Source organism: Eulemur rufifrons, chromosome 7 (assembly GCF_041146395.1).
Source record: "Eulemur rufifrons isolate Redbay chromosome 7, OSU_ERuf_1, whole genome shotgun sequence".
NCBI classification, from domain to species: domain Eukaryota; kingdom Metazoa; phylum Chordata; class Mammalia; order Primates; family Lemuridae; genus Eulemur; species Eulemur rufifrons.
In genome coordinates this window covers 285526427-285539350 of record NC_090989.1, presented here as the reverse complement: position 1 = coordinate 285539350, position 12924 = coordinate 285526427, and the positions used below count along the sequence as shown (strand labels likewise).

At 67.9% G+C, this 12924-nt stretch overlaps 1 protein-coding gene across 6 annotated transcripts in view; it reads left to right on the top strand.

The window, feature by feature from the left end:
* The window catches only part of KCNT1 (potassium sodium-activated channel subfamily T member 1), a 64088-nt gene that overhangs the window by 9503 nt on the left and 41661 nt on the right, over positions 1–12924 (top strand). The window contains exon 1 of one of the 6 annotated variants that reach the window (XM_069477113.1): positions 3079–3291. The exons of 4 other annotated variants lie outside the window; for them this stretch is intronic. The gene's annotated coding sequence lies outside the window, so the exon portion shown is untranslated. Of the gene's footprint in view, positions 1–3078; positions 3292–6509; positions 6594–12924 lie in introns of those variants that run through there. One more of the 6 variants, XM_069477114.1, reaches the window with a different exon arrangement.

Sequence of the window (12924 nt, the reverse complement as noted above, 5' to 3'; positions counted from 1 at the left end):
CCCTAATGGTGCCCAGGGCCTCCGGGCCACGGGCTGCGATCGATGTAATTGCAGGGCTGTGTCCCTGGTTTTCCGCAGCGGGTGGCGTCAGCCACACGGCGTGGCTGTGCCTGGAGAGAGCTCCCCGGCCCCGGGGCGGCATGGAGTCCAGCAGCGGCCCCAGACCCTGCGCGTGGGTTTCAGAACTACGGTCAGATACGTGACACGGAAAGTTTGCCACTAGGGACACGCAGTACGTTCACAACGTCATGCAACCCTCACCTGCTGCCCAACACTGGGGCGTTTGTGTCACCCTGAACCGGGACCCCTCGCCCGTCGGGACTCGCCCCCGCCACCCCCTCCCCCAGCCCCCGGCAGCCGCCAACTTGGATTCCCCGGGCCCTGGTTTGAGGGGCCCGTGTCTGGCCTGCGGGGCTGACTGGGTTGGACCCGGACTGCGTGTGCGCATGGCTGTGTGGCTGTGTGTCCTCCCGAGGAGACACGCGTGGCTGCCGAGCGTCTGTGCCCCCTGCGACGTCCTTCTCTCCCTGTGGGATGTGACGTGCGCCGTGGGGAAGACAGAGCATCGAGGCCGAGCCGTGGCCGGGTCTGTCGCATGGCTCTCGCCCGGGGCGGGCACTGGTGTCTCCGCGTGTGGGGGGAGGAGGGGCTCGGCCCCTCCATTTCTTACCTCAGCGAGGAGGCCAGGCCTGGGGGGTGGCGGGTCCCAGCGCACCCAGAGAGCCCCAAGGTGGGGAGGGGGCTGCCAGAGGCCCAGCGACTCTGCCCTGTGCCCCGCGAGGCACCATGCCGGCCGAGCTGGGTCCTGGCGCCGGCAGCCTTCCAGGCGCACAGGAGCGGGGCAGACGGGGCCGGCCGGGCTCCTGCCGTGTCACCTGCCGGCCAGTCCAGCTCTGTGCCGGCGTCATCACTGTGCACACTGCAGACTCAGGCCTTCCTGACGGGGTGTGGGAAGGGGAGCCCGGACCTCAGGAATGACCAGGACTCGGTCTCGCTGCCAGCCTGGCAGCCTCCCCTCCTGTCCTTGCCAGCCACTGTGGGCAAAGGTGGGGCAGAGAGCCCCCCAGAAGGCTTTGTCTTTTCTTAAACGATCTTTGCCTGGGGGGGGGGCTGCCTTGGCAGCGGTGGCAGGGCAGGTGAGCTGGGAGGAGGGGAGGGTGGCACGCTGCCAGTCTGGAGCGGGGCCGGCCAGGGGGCCCAGAGGGCAGTGCCCGGCTAGACCTGCCCCTGCACCAGCAGGCCTGAGGCTCTGCGGGCTCTGGGCAGAGACCCCCGGGGGGGGGGCCAGGGATGGAGCAGCCCAGGCCCATACGGGACCCCCAGGACTGGGGTGGTGGCCTTTGCTAAGGGGACGTCTGGGCAAGGTGGAGCCCAGCTCAGTCTCCAGGGTGGGGGGACCCAGCCACCAGTGTGGGGCCAGTGCAGAGTGGGGACTTAGCCCGGAGCTGGCTCCCCCAGCCCCTCCCCTGCTCCGCCCCAGGCAGGCTCTGTGGGGTGGGGGAGTGGGAGCTGCCGCCCTGCTCTGGCGGGCTGTGGGCGGCCGTGGGCTCCGGGGGCAGAGCTGCTTCCAGTGAGTCACGGCAGCCTCATGCCCGTGGCCTTGGGGGAGGGAAGAGCTCAGCTGCCCACGTAGGTGGACGAGACTTCCTGCCGGGCAGCTGCTCCCAGAGGGCCCGGAGCTGAGTCAGCCCTGCCCGGGAGGAGGGCAGAGTTGGGAACTCACCTCTTCGGGGCCGATGAGGTCCTGGGTGGACCCTCCCCACTACCGGCCAGGCTGTGTTCTGGGGGCTCCAGGGAGCAGCACTTGGCAGAAGTCAAGCCGGACTGGGGCTTTGGGGCCCCTCGGCCGTCCCGAGATGCCTCACTGCCCCTCTGCCCGGGGCCCAGGGAGCAGCTGCAGGAGGCCCTGCACTTCCCCCCCAGAGCCGCCTCCAGCGTCCTGGAAACCCAAGCAGGCGTCGTGGTCCCAGACTCGGGCTCCCCCCTCTGCAGAGGGGGTTAACAGCCCCCCAGAGGGCAGCCTGAGGCCCCGTGGGGCAGGGCTGCCCCAGGGCTTTGGTCCTTACTGGTGCCCCACGCGTCGGGCTCTGGGTGCCTCCCGCTGCCCCTGGTCTGGAGACGCAGCCTCAGCCCTCGTGAGCCCCCCAGTCCCCAGAAGACACTGTATGTTTGGGGAGAGCCACACCACAGGATCATCTCCCAAAAGGGTGGAATCACCCCGATGGGGAGAAAGGGGGGGGGCGGGCAGGGGAGGCTGCCGCTCCAGGGCCCAGCCGCCCAGGGGGCCGAAGCCACGGCTGGAGGCCACGCCACCGTCTCCCCGCACTCCTAGGTGGCCGCGGGAAGTGTCAGGACGCCCCTGCCCCGGGCTTTGCTCCTCGTTGCCCCAGGCTGAGCCAGCGGCTGGGCGGCACCCCCAAGGCGAGGTGCGGGGTGAGAACCCTGCCCAGAAGGGCCGCATTCGCCTGTTTCCTTGGCTGCACTGACGGGAGAGGAGCTTGACCCGCTTCTCTGGCGTTTGAGCAACAACAAATGTTTTTTCACACAACCCGAGAGGACAGGCGAGACCCAGCGTTGCCAGGAACCTGGAGGCAGCCGTCCCTGCCTTGAGGACGGGGCCACCCCGCAGGCAGTGGCCGCTGAGGGGCCGGGTGGGCCCCCTGACCCAGCGGGGGCGGGGCTGGACCTCGCGCCCCTGGGGACAGGCCAAGCTCCTCTCCTGGGGCCAAGGCCCCACCAGGCCTCCAATCAGGAGTCGCAGGGGGCTCTCTAGGGACAGCCCCACCCCCAGAGCACTTACCGGTTACCATTAGTGACTGAACAGTTCCAGCGGGGCGGGAGGTGCGGTGGCGCCGGGCGTGGCTGGGTGAGGCCTCCGTGGAAGTTCCCTCTGGAGCACAGGATCAATTGCCTGCTAAGTGCCCCATCCCTCATCCCCCATCTCCCATCCCCCCACCCCACCCCCGTCACCCTGCCCGCCCCCAGCACCCGCCCCGCCCTGTCCGCACTAGGAGAGCAGGGAGCCGGCAGCCTGCGCCCCGGGGCCCTCTGCGCACACTCCTGCCCTACCCAGCCAGAGCTGCCAGGTGCTGAAGGCAGTTTGGGGAGGGACCCAGGGCCCCGTCAGCTCTCCTTTGGGGTGCTCTGGAGGCACTGGGGCTGGGCTGTCGGGACCTGCACGGGAGCGGGGGCTGGGCCTGGGCAGGAGCCACTGGACCCGGGTGCCAACGACGTCAGAGGTGCGGCTCCAGGTGCATCTGGGGCTTTGAAAGCGAAAGGAACAGGCAGGAGGTGGGTGTCGCCCGGCCTGTCCCACGGCGAGGGTAGGACGTGGGGACACAGCCCAGAGTCCAGGGGACGGTGGTGGGGTGTGGGGCAGTGGAGGTTTGACATCGGGGCAGGGAGCCACAGGTGGGGTGAGGGCTGAGGCAGGACAGCAGCGGGTTTGGGAAACGTGGCCCCGCGAGGACCTGTGCTGGGAGGGGGTTTGTGTGGACCGATGGAAGCTGGGACAGCCCCGGAGGGCGAGGAAGCCCCCACCCTGTGCCAGCCAGGCCCCACAGTGGGGCCGTCCGGCCGGTGCCACTCGTGTGCGACCCGCCAGAGCCGCTGAGCTCGGGAAACGGCCTCCAGGTTCTGTTTTAAACTCCGCCCGGACTGTCCTGCGAGCAGGCTGGCCCTGCCCGGAGCACCCCCAGTCGAGGTAGGGCCAGGGGGACCCCGGATCTGCCCTGGCCCTTCTCTCCCGGCCCAGGCTGGGGGCCTGTCTGGTGTGAATCTGCACCCACCAGAGGGATGGCCTTGGCCAGGCAGGTGGGCGGGAGGTGGGGCCCCTCCTGGGGAGCAGAGCTGGGGGGGCCCTGGCTCAGGGTGGGGGGAAGGGGAGGGCGGTGACCCCTCGCTGTGGGCCACATGTCCCACCCGTGTCCTCCCTCCAGGTGCGGGTCTGGGGGCTCGGGGTGCGCCACAGCCCTGGGGGGCTGGCAGCGAAAGCAGCAGCGGGGGTGGAGGCTGTGGGTGTGTGGGGCCCCCACGACAAGGGCTGTCACCTCCAGGCCTGTGGCCCTGAGAAGCGCCAGCTACGCCGCTGAACCCGCGTCCTCCCTGGTGGGCACGGCCGGCTGCCCCCACCCTCAGGAACCGGCTGGCCGTCCGTCCACGTTTTCCACTTTCCGTGGTCTTCTGCAGAGGCTCTGGCTCTCCTTGCCCACGCTGGGCAATACTGGGGGAGCCCCGAGAGGGCAGATCTGACGTCCCCAGGGCTGGCTCAGCTCGGCACGTGGCTTTGTCCTGGGGACTTGTGTGCAGGACTCAAGATCAGATTCCCCCGATTTGGGGGCCCTGGGGGGAGCTGGCAGCCACGCGTCACCAAACCCACGGTCAGTGTGGGCTCCACCCCGCTCTCCAACATGCTTCCTGCCGCACAGCACTCGCAGCCCGGCCTCGTGCGCCGGAAGTGGGCGTGGGGTGCCGGTGCCTGCGCCGCCGCCGTCTGCCGGGGCGGCCACAGCAGATGTGTTTCTCTCCGTTCCGGGTTCCTGGCGAGGTTCCTGGCGAGGGTGCCTTCCCGGGCCACGCGTGCGCGAGACGTGGCAGACGGAAGGCGCCAGCCCCATCGCCGAGAGGGCCCCACCTCCTCTGACCCTGACCACCTCCTGATGGCTGACGCCATCCCACTGGGGTCAGGGGTCGGCGTAGGAATCTGGGGGCGCGATCCCGCCCACAGCAGGCTTGGCGGAGGAAGGCAGGAAGCCTGACTGGCCGAGCTTCCGTTTCTGGCTCCTTGGACATCCAGGGCGTCCGTGGGTCCCGGGAGGCCCCTGCTCACAGCGCCCCTCCTCCCCCGCAGCGCCGGCCCCCACGTGGCCTGTGCCGCCAGCACTCAGCGTGGGGCGCGGCAGGACGTCAGCTACCGCAGGGGTGAAGGCAGAAGCTCTGCTGCAGTCGGGTGGCCGCACGGGGTCCGCAGGGCCCCCCTGGCTCTCCTGGGGGGTGTCTGGAGGGCGGGGGCTTCCCTGGGAAGTGCCCGTCCCCCGATCACTGAAAACAACTGCTATCAGGTGTGGCCCCCGGGCTCCCTGCCCTGACCCCCGAGACTGGGAATATGAGGCATCACACCAGGACTGTTAACATGACACAGTGTGAGGGGTGAACTGTGACCCCCCAAATTTGTACACTGAAGCCCTAAGCCGCAGCACCTTCGATCCGACTGTGCTTGGAATAGGGTCTTCACAGAGGTAACCAAGGTAAAATGAGGTCACTGGGGTGTCCCCGTACCAAGGGGAATTTGGAGACAGATGTGCACGGGGGGATATAATTAAGGTTACCGATCAGTTTACTTTGAGTTAATCAGAAAGATTATCTGCGGGGGCAGAATCCAATCACGTGAGCCCTCTGGGGGCGGAGTGTGCTCGGGCTGGTGGGCGGAGGAGGCCGTCAGGGCGCCTGGAGACTCCAAGGCGGGATGGGGCCGCGCGCCAAGGGGTGAGGGGCCCTCGGGAGCTGAGAGCCACCCCCGCCGACAGCCCCAGGAAAGGGGACCTCAGTCCTACAGGCGTGGGACCTGGAGTCTGCAGACGGCAAATGAGCCTGGAAGAGGATTCTTTGTTTTTTATTTATTTACGTTTAATTTCAGAGTATTATAGTGGCATAAACGTTTTGATTACGTGGATTGTTTTTGTACAGTTGGAGTCAAAGTTGTATGTGTGCCCGTCACCCAGACAGTGTGTGCTGGACCCATTAGGTGTGAATTCACCGCCTGTCACCCAGATAGTGCGCGCTGTACCTGTTAGGTGTGAATTCACCTGCGCCTGTCACTCGGATAGTGCGCGCTGTACCCATTAGGTGTGAATTTACCCGGCCCCCAGCCCCTCCCGCCTGCCGGATTTCCGTGGATTCCATGCGCCCAGAGCTCCAGCTGAGAGCCCAGCCCTGCCGATCTTTGAGCTCGGCCTCAGAAGACCCTCGGCTAAGCCCTGCCTGGACTCCGGCCTGCAGAACCACGGGATAATAACGGGGTGTTGCTTTGAGCTTCCAGGTTGGTGGCAGATTGTGACGCGGCCTGGGTTGCTAACACGCCAGGCCTCTGGCCCCGCGGGATGTCCCACCACCTGCACCTGTCTGGGGGCCTCTCTGGTGGTTCAGCTTGTGCGGGGGCTGCTCAGTGTAGGTGAGGAACGTGGTAGGTGCCACTGGGGCTGCGTGTGGCCTCAAGTCCTGGTTGCCCCGTTAGAGGTGGCCTGATGGGCCCCTGGGGTAGTGTTGGCAGCCTGACCCCTCCACTGGGTGGTGTCACCTCCCCCATTGCCTCAAGGTGACCTGTCACTTTGTGGACACATGACCTTCCACTGTGCAGCTGGGGACTTTGGCCCCGCCGGGCTCTCCGTCCACCAGCATTGGCCGCCTGCCGCTCGGCCCCCGCCAGCAGGCGCAGCCGTGTGCCCAAAACGCGGCTCCTGCCGGAAACACCCGCGGCCTTTGCTCCTGGATGGCCGGTGACCAGGGCAGGCAGCGCGGAGCAGCGGCTGCAAAGTGGGTTTCCTGGATTCCTCTGAGTGTTGCAGAGTGACCCTCGGAGGGGACAGATTCACCAGGTGAGGTGGGCTAAGTAACAACGCCCCTCCGAGATGTCTACGTCCTGATCCCAGAAACCTGAGCCTACGTGGCCGTCCGTGGCAGGGGGCGAGAGACGGGAGATGAGCCTGTCTTACCCGCGTCGGCCCAAGCTCCACACAGGGGCTGAGTCCCCGTCGGGGGAGGAGACGGAGGAAGCGCCCCACAGCGAGGCACGTAGTGGCCCCAGACACTGGGAGGGCAGAAGCCGATGTCCCTGGAGCCGCCGGGAGGAGCCAGTGCCGGGTTCTGGGGCCTCTGCCTTCCTGCGCCATAACAAGCGTGTTCCAAGCCGCTGAACTGTGGCCATTTGTCTCAGCACCTCAGGAAACCACACATGTCCTCTGAGTCATCGCCCCCTGTGGCACCAGCGTCCCTGTCCTGGCCGGGGGCCCTGCCAGCCAGCTCTGCACCCTTGGACGCCTCGTTCTCTCTCAGAGCGGGGTTTCCGCGTCCCGCCCGGGGAGCCGCCGCCCGGGGAGCCGCCGCCCGGGGATGTTCTTCCCGAGGGACGGGTCAGGCTCGCGGCGTCTACCCGGGATCGCGGCAGCCCCAGGCGCCCACGCTCGCAGCCACGGTACCTTCTACTCCACCCAGGAGGTTTAAAATCGTCGCCTACTTTGCGTCATTATCTAGCACGTGCTCCGCACGCACCTAAGGGGTTTCCCGCTGACCGCCTGTCCCCCCGCGGTGGCTTTTCCACCCCGGACTTCCTGATTGTGATGTTTCTTTTGGTGCCTGCGTTTCACGTTGAGGTGACGGTGGCCGTGTTCCCAAGGGGGCGTCTGCAGCTGTGCGACATTCTGTCCTCACTGGAGGACTCGTCCGTATCTGCCGCCCTGAGTGAGGCCTTGGCTGGGTGGAAGAGTCTTAGCGCTTTTCCCTGGAGGACGTGATCCTCAGGGACTGTCCCGTGGTGGCTGATTCGCTGCAGAACCTGAAGCCGGCGCACCACGCCCCTCACGGGCGACTTGCTGTTCCTGGCTGAGCCCGGAGGACCCTCCTTTGCCCTTGGAGCCCGGCCAAGCGGGGCAACCTCTGGGCCAAGCGCTCCTGTGCCGTGTTCCTGGTGCTCAGGGCAGTCGGCTTGGCTTTGCCGCTCTGTCTCTAAACACCTCTGAACACATTGTAAGTGCTCAAAGCCGGTGCGGCCTCTGCCCAGGGGCAGGGACACCTGCGGGTGGAGCCCTCGGTCCCGCCCTGGCCTGCGCCCGCCTCGCTGGGCTGTCTTGGTGGTTTGGACGCATTTGGTGATAGCCGCTGGGGTGTGTGGGCTCTCGCCGGTTCCTGGAGCTCAGTCTGTGGGGAGGAACAGACTTTGTCCCCTTTGAGGGCTCCGTTCATAGAACCTCGTCCTTGCCAAGTTCATGCGGTGCCCGAAGCCCCCGTGGGGGTCGCCCTCGGCTCTGGGCTCCCCTTTTGTCGTTGGCGGGTTCTCTGTTAAAATCTATTCTCTCCCCCTCTTTTTTTTTCTCTCATTCTTCCTTCCCCTCTTCCTTCTTTTTTTTTAAATTTATTTATTTTAGTTGTGGTAAAATATACATAACGTGAATTTACCATCTTCACCAATCCTGAGTGCTCGGTTCCGTGTCCTTAAGGACATTCCCACGGTGCAGCCATCGCCACCCACAGAACTGCCCCCTCCCGCCTGCCGCTCGGTCCTGGGAAACACCGACCCCGCGCCCCCCCAGCCCGGCCCTCGTCCCACCGCCTGTCGCTGTGGTGCTGATGCTCCAGGTCCCAGAGGGTCCCATAGGATTTGCCTTCGTGGTTGGCCGGTTCCACCGGACATGATGTTGCCAGGCAACCCGTATGCAGCGTGGTCAGGGTTCCTTCCTCCCTGCGGCAGCCGGACCGCCTGTGATCGCCCTCCCTCCCTCGGGGGGTGGGGGGCTGGGTGCTCCAGCCGTGCCCAGCCCCCGCCTGCAGCCCGGGAGCCAGGTGGGGGGGGTGCGAGTGTCACAGGCCCGGGCTCTGCCCTGGCCACTGAGGTCCGTGGGGTGTCCGTGCCCAGGGTGCTCCCTGCTAGGCTGGGGTGCCCGGGGCTCCATGCCCTTCCCCTCCCAGGGACAGCCAAGAGGTCTTGCCTTGTCCTGAGGGTCGCGCTGGGGTCGCCCCAGCCAGAGGTGAAGGTCAGGGTGCCTCCCCCAATAGGGCTGTGGGTGGGACCCCCAGGACCCCGTGGACATCCCAGTTTGGACTTGGGGTGGGAGCAGGGTGGGGAGCGGACCCCCACACCTCTCTCTGTGCTCCCAGATGCCTTCTGGGAGGACCACAGCCCCCACCCTCCTTGCTGGCTGCCGCCTGAGTCATTACTGGCTTCACTACGTCTGGTTGTCGCCCCAGGTTCCGGGGGCTCCTGGGGCAGCCCCCACACCTGCGCAACCTATGCTCAGACCTATAGACGTTACACCTGTCCCCAACCCACGCACACACCTATAGATGTTACACCTGTCCCCAATCTACGCACCCACCTATGGATGTTACACCTGTCCCCAATCTACACGCACACCTATGGATGTTACACCTGTCCCCAATCTATGCGCACACCTCTAGATGTTACACCTGTCCCCAATCTACGCGCACACCTATGGGTGTTACACCTGTCCCCGTGGCTGTCCCCACTCCCCCACGCTCCTGCGGACATCACACTGCCGGGCCTGCCGTCCTCCCCCGCTCTGGGCTGGCATCAGGCTGCACCACTCCTCTGAGGTGACCCCAGCTGCTCAGGGCTTCAGACCCTACTGCCGAACTGGGGGCCCAGAGAGGCCCCCTCCAGCCTGACAGCCCCTCAGAACACCAGGTGTGGGTGCCCCCCGCCAAAGCATGGCCTGGCAGTCACTCTGGGAATGTCCAAAGTGGGTGTCGTCATTGCCCTGCCTGCTGCTCCATCTTCCCGTCTGGCGTCACCACCCCCACTTCCTCCCCACCTGGTTCCCCAGGTGGCCTGGCCAACTCACCTTCAGGACACACCTTGGATGCACCCGGCCCTCCCCTGGGGCGGTCCCCGCATGGACTGTGTGTTCCGTAAAAGGGCCTCCTCGCTTTTCCTGGGCTCCCAGGCCGCCTCCCCCGTGAGCGGTCGGGCTCCAGGCTGTCCACGCCTTGCAGCAGGACATGCTGGACACGTCAGGCCACGTTGCTCCGTGTACCCCGAGCTGGGGCCCAGGGCTGGCCTCAGGGCCTCCTGCCCCTCCGAGCAGGGCTTCCGGGCAGCCAGACCCCCAACACCAACACCTGCCAGCTGTGACCTGCCCGTCACCTGGGTGGGTCACCTGGAGCCCCATCTGTGTGATGGAAGGGACTGGGCTAGAAGGGCCACATAATGTGGCCATGGCAGCTGAGCCAGGTCTGCGGGTCCTGCGTTCGAATCCTGGCTCTGTTCCCTCCTGTGTCGGCCCCTGGGGAAGCCCCTCCCTCCCAGCACCTCAGTCCCCACTTCGCGACAGGACAAGAGTCCCTGCCGCCTGCTGAGGGCTGCGGGGACCCCCCCCCCCCGGAGCACAGGCCGTGGCCGGGCACCTGGTGCAGACTGGCACCCCCTGGGCACAGTGGGATCGGGCGCCCGGGGCCCAGATGGGCATGCGCGCACCGGTCAGGCAGTGCCCTGTGGGCTGTGCCCTGACAGCTTTGGGGTGGGACGTGGGGTGAGGACCCTGAGCGCCCGCGGAGGAGGAGCAGCACAGACCCGCAGCGTCCCACCTGCCGCAGGGGTGAGGGCTGCAGGGCAGGCAGGGCTGTGGCCAGGAGGGGACGGCTGGCCCCCTGCAGTCCCTGCTCCTGGCCCCTCCCCGCCCCCCATGGTGATTGTCATTGCCGTTACTTGACTTCTGCCAAAGCAGCTGCAGGACCGCGGGGTGCTGGCATCCCTCCTGGATGGGGGCGCCCTGGCAGGGGCGGGGGCAGGCGGGCCTGGCCGTGCCACTGCGGCGGGGAGGGCGGGGAGGGCGGGGCGATGGTTCCGCCTGGCGCCGCCCCCCTCGCCTCCCGCCGCCGCCGCCAAGGCTCCCGCAGAATGGCTCGGGCCAAGCTGCCGCGCTCACCGTCCGAGGGCAAGGCGGGCCCGGGGGGCACCCCTGCCGGCGCCGCGGCCCCCGAGGAGCCGCATGGGCTCAGCCCGCTGCTGCCCGCCCGCGGCGGGGGCTCTGTGGGCAGCGACATGGGCCAGAGGTAGGGGCTGCGGGCCTGGGGCTGCTTGGCTTCCCGCGCACCCGCTTGCGCTGGCGCTCGCCGCACCTGCCGCCTGCCTGCAGCCGGGTGGGGGAGGGGGCGGCGAGGTCTCCCCTTCCGGGCCCCACCGCGCTGCGTCCCGACCCCCGGCCAGCCTGGGAGCCTGCGGGACTCACGTGAGCACGGCGGGTCTCCAGGTAAGACTGCGGGGAGAGGAAGTGGACCCGCCGAGCCCTGTCCCACGGCGCCACTCCTGTCTGTTCCGCCTGGGGAGGCAGGGCCGGCCCCACTCCAGGGGTGAGCCGTGGAGGCCCAGGAGGGTCAGGGCACTCGGGGCAGCTCGGCAGACCCGGGCTGGACAGTGGGGCTCAGGCTCAGGGCAGCCCGTGGGGGGCAGGCCTGGGTGCCCAGTGCCTGTGGCCACAGCGCGCAGTAGGCCTGCCCAGGGAGGGAGCCCACCTGGGCAGGTGGGCGGTGCCCGCTCCTCTTGGGCCCGTCAGCTCGAGGTGGGGCGCAGCACCCCCATTTCCCAGATGAGAACATGGAGGCCTGGTCCGCAGTGCGCCCCAGCCAGCACCCCCGTGCGGGAGCCGTGCTAATGCCGTGGGGGTGCAGATGAATCAGACCGGCCTGGTGTGGGCAGGGCCGTGGGCGCAGGCTGCCTGCGAGGAGAGGTGCACGCCCGGCCCAGTGGGAGTGCGGGCCCTCCTGGGGCGCCGGCCCCGGCCATGGGGACGTGGGCAGGGCCTTCCAGGCAGAGGGGCAGCGAGGCCAGGCCTGGGGGGGCAGCGTGGGCAGGGCTGGCGAGCCCGGGCCCGGCAGATGGCAGGGCCAAGGGTGCCTGAGCCTCCCCCATCCCACACCCGACCATGCTGTCCAGGCCCCTCCCCGCACCCCACACTGGCTCCTCATGGCCCCCCGGGGGGGCTGCTGCCCAGCCGCATTCCCACTGTGCGAGGCTGTCCCGGCTACAGCCAAGCGCCTCGCGCGGCCCCGGCACTGATGCACAGCAGCTGGGCAAGTGCCGGCCCCGCCCTGGGGATGGACCCCTCTCCTGTCCCTGTGCCCCCTGGACAGAGAGGCCAGTGATCCCGGAAGCTCCACTGACAGCCGGCCTGGAACCCCGGTTCCTGCAGGGCCCACAGGGTGAATGACGGGCTCGGCCCAGCTGCCTCTGAGGCCCCAGTGCAGCCCAAGGCCACCTCCTCCAGGAAGCCCGCTCCATGCTCACTCCTAGCCCTGTGGGCCACTGCCTGTGCTGACCCCTTCATGTGGGTGGCCTCACCCTGTCCCCCAGCAGCCCTTGCCAGCGTCCTTCTGCAGAGCAGAGACGAGGGAGCCGTCTGCATGGTGGGGCTGGGGCTGCCCCCGGGGCAGAACCTCTTCTGAGTGTTAGGTGCGCACTGCAGGGAGCAATAGGGAGCCAGTGAAGGTTCCTGAGCAGGGGAGGACTTGGCAGATTAGCTCTTTGTGTACGTGGGTCTGACGAGGTTCTGGCCAAGACCAGAGCAGGGAGGCGGCCTGCAGCCGCCCCATCCTGCTTGCCTGAGCCACCTCAGGGGCCGGCTGGGTCAGGGCTCCCCTGGCCTCCAGCTGGGCCACAGGTGGTGGGGGGAGGGGTCTCTAGTGTCCCCAAGGACTGGCCACAGGTGGTGGGGGGAGCCACCCCTGCCCCGGGCCTTCCCCATCCCCCGTCTCCCGCGTGAGCAAGGGAGGGAGGGTGGGGTGGTCAGGAACGTGACCTGGGTGGGGTTGAAGAGCCCCTTGTGGGACGGGCACCACTGAGCTGCCAGCGTGCAGGCCCTGCCCCCACCGGCCCTGGGCCTAGGTGGCCTCAGCCTCCCCGGCGGGGTCTCCCAGCCTGACATCTGACAGGGCCCCGCACTGCGCTCAGGACATGGTCCCTGCACCCACGCCTGGCCTCTGCCGCTCCCTGTCCCAGGGAGTCCCTTCCTGCTGCCTCCCAAGCATGTGCCCTGAGTCCCCGCCGAAGGAGCCCCTGCCACTCGGCCGCCGCCTCTGCGCAGCGCCCACCCGCTGCCCACCGCGCTCCGCCGCAGCCCTCGCTGGCCCCTCGGCGTGACCTCCCCAGCCCTGCGGCCTGAGCCTGAGCCGCGGTGCTCACCTCAGTGGCTCTTCCCC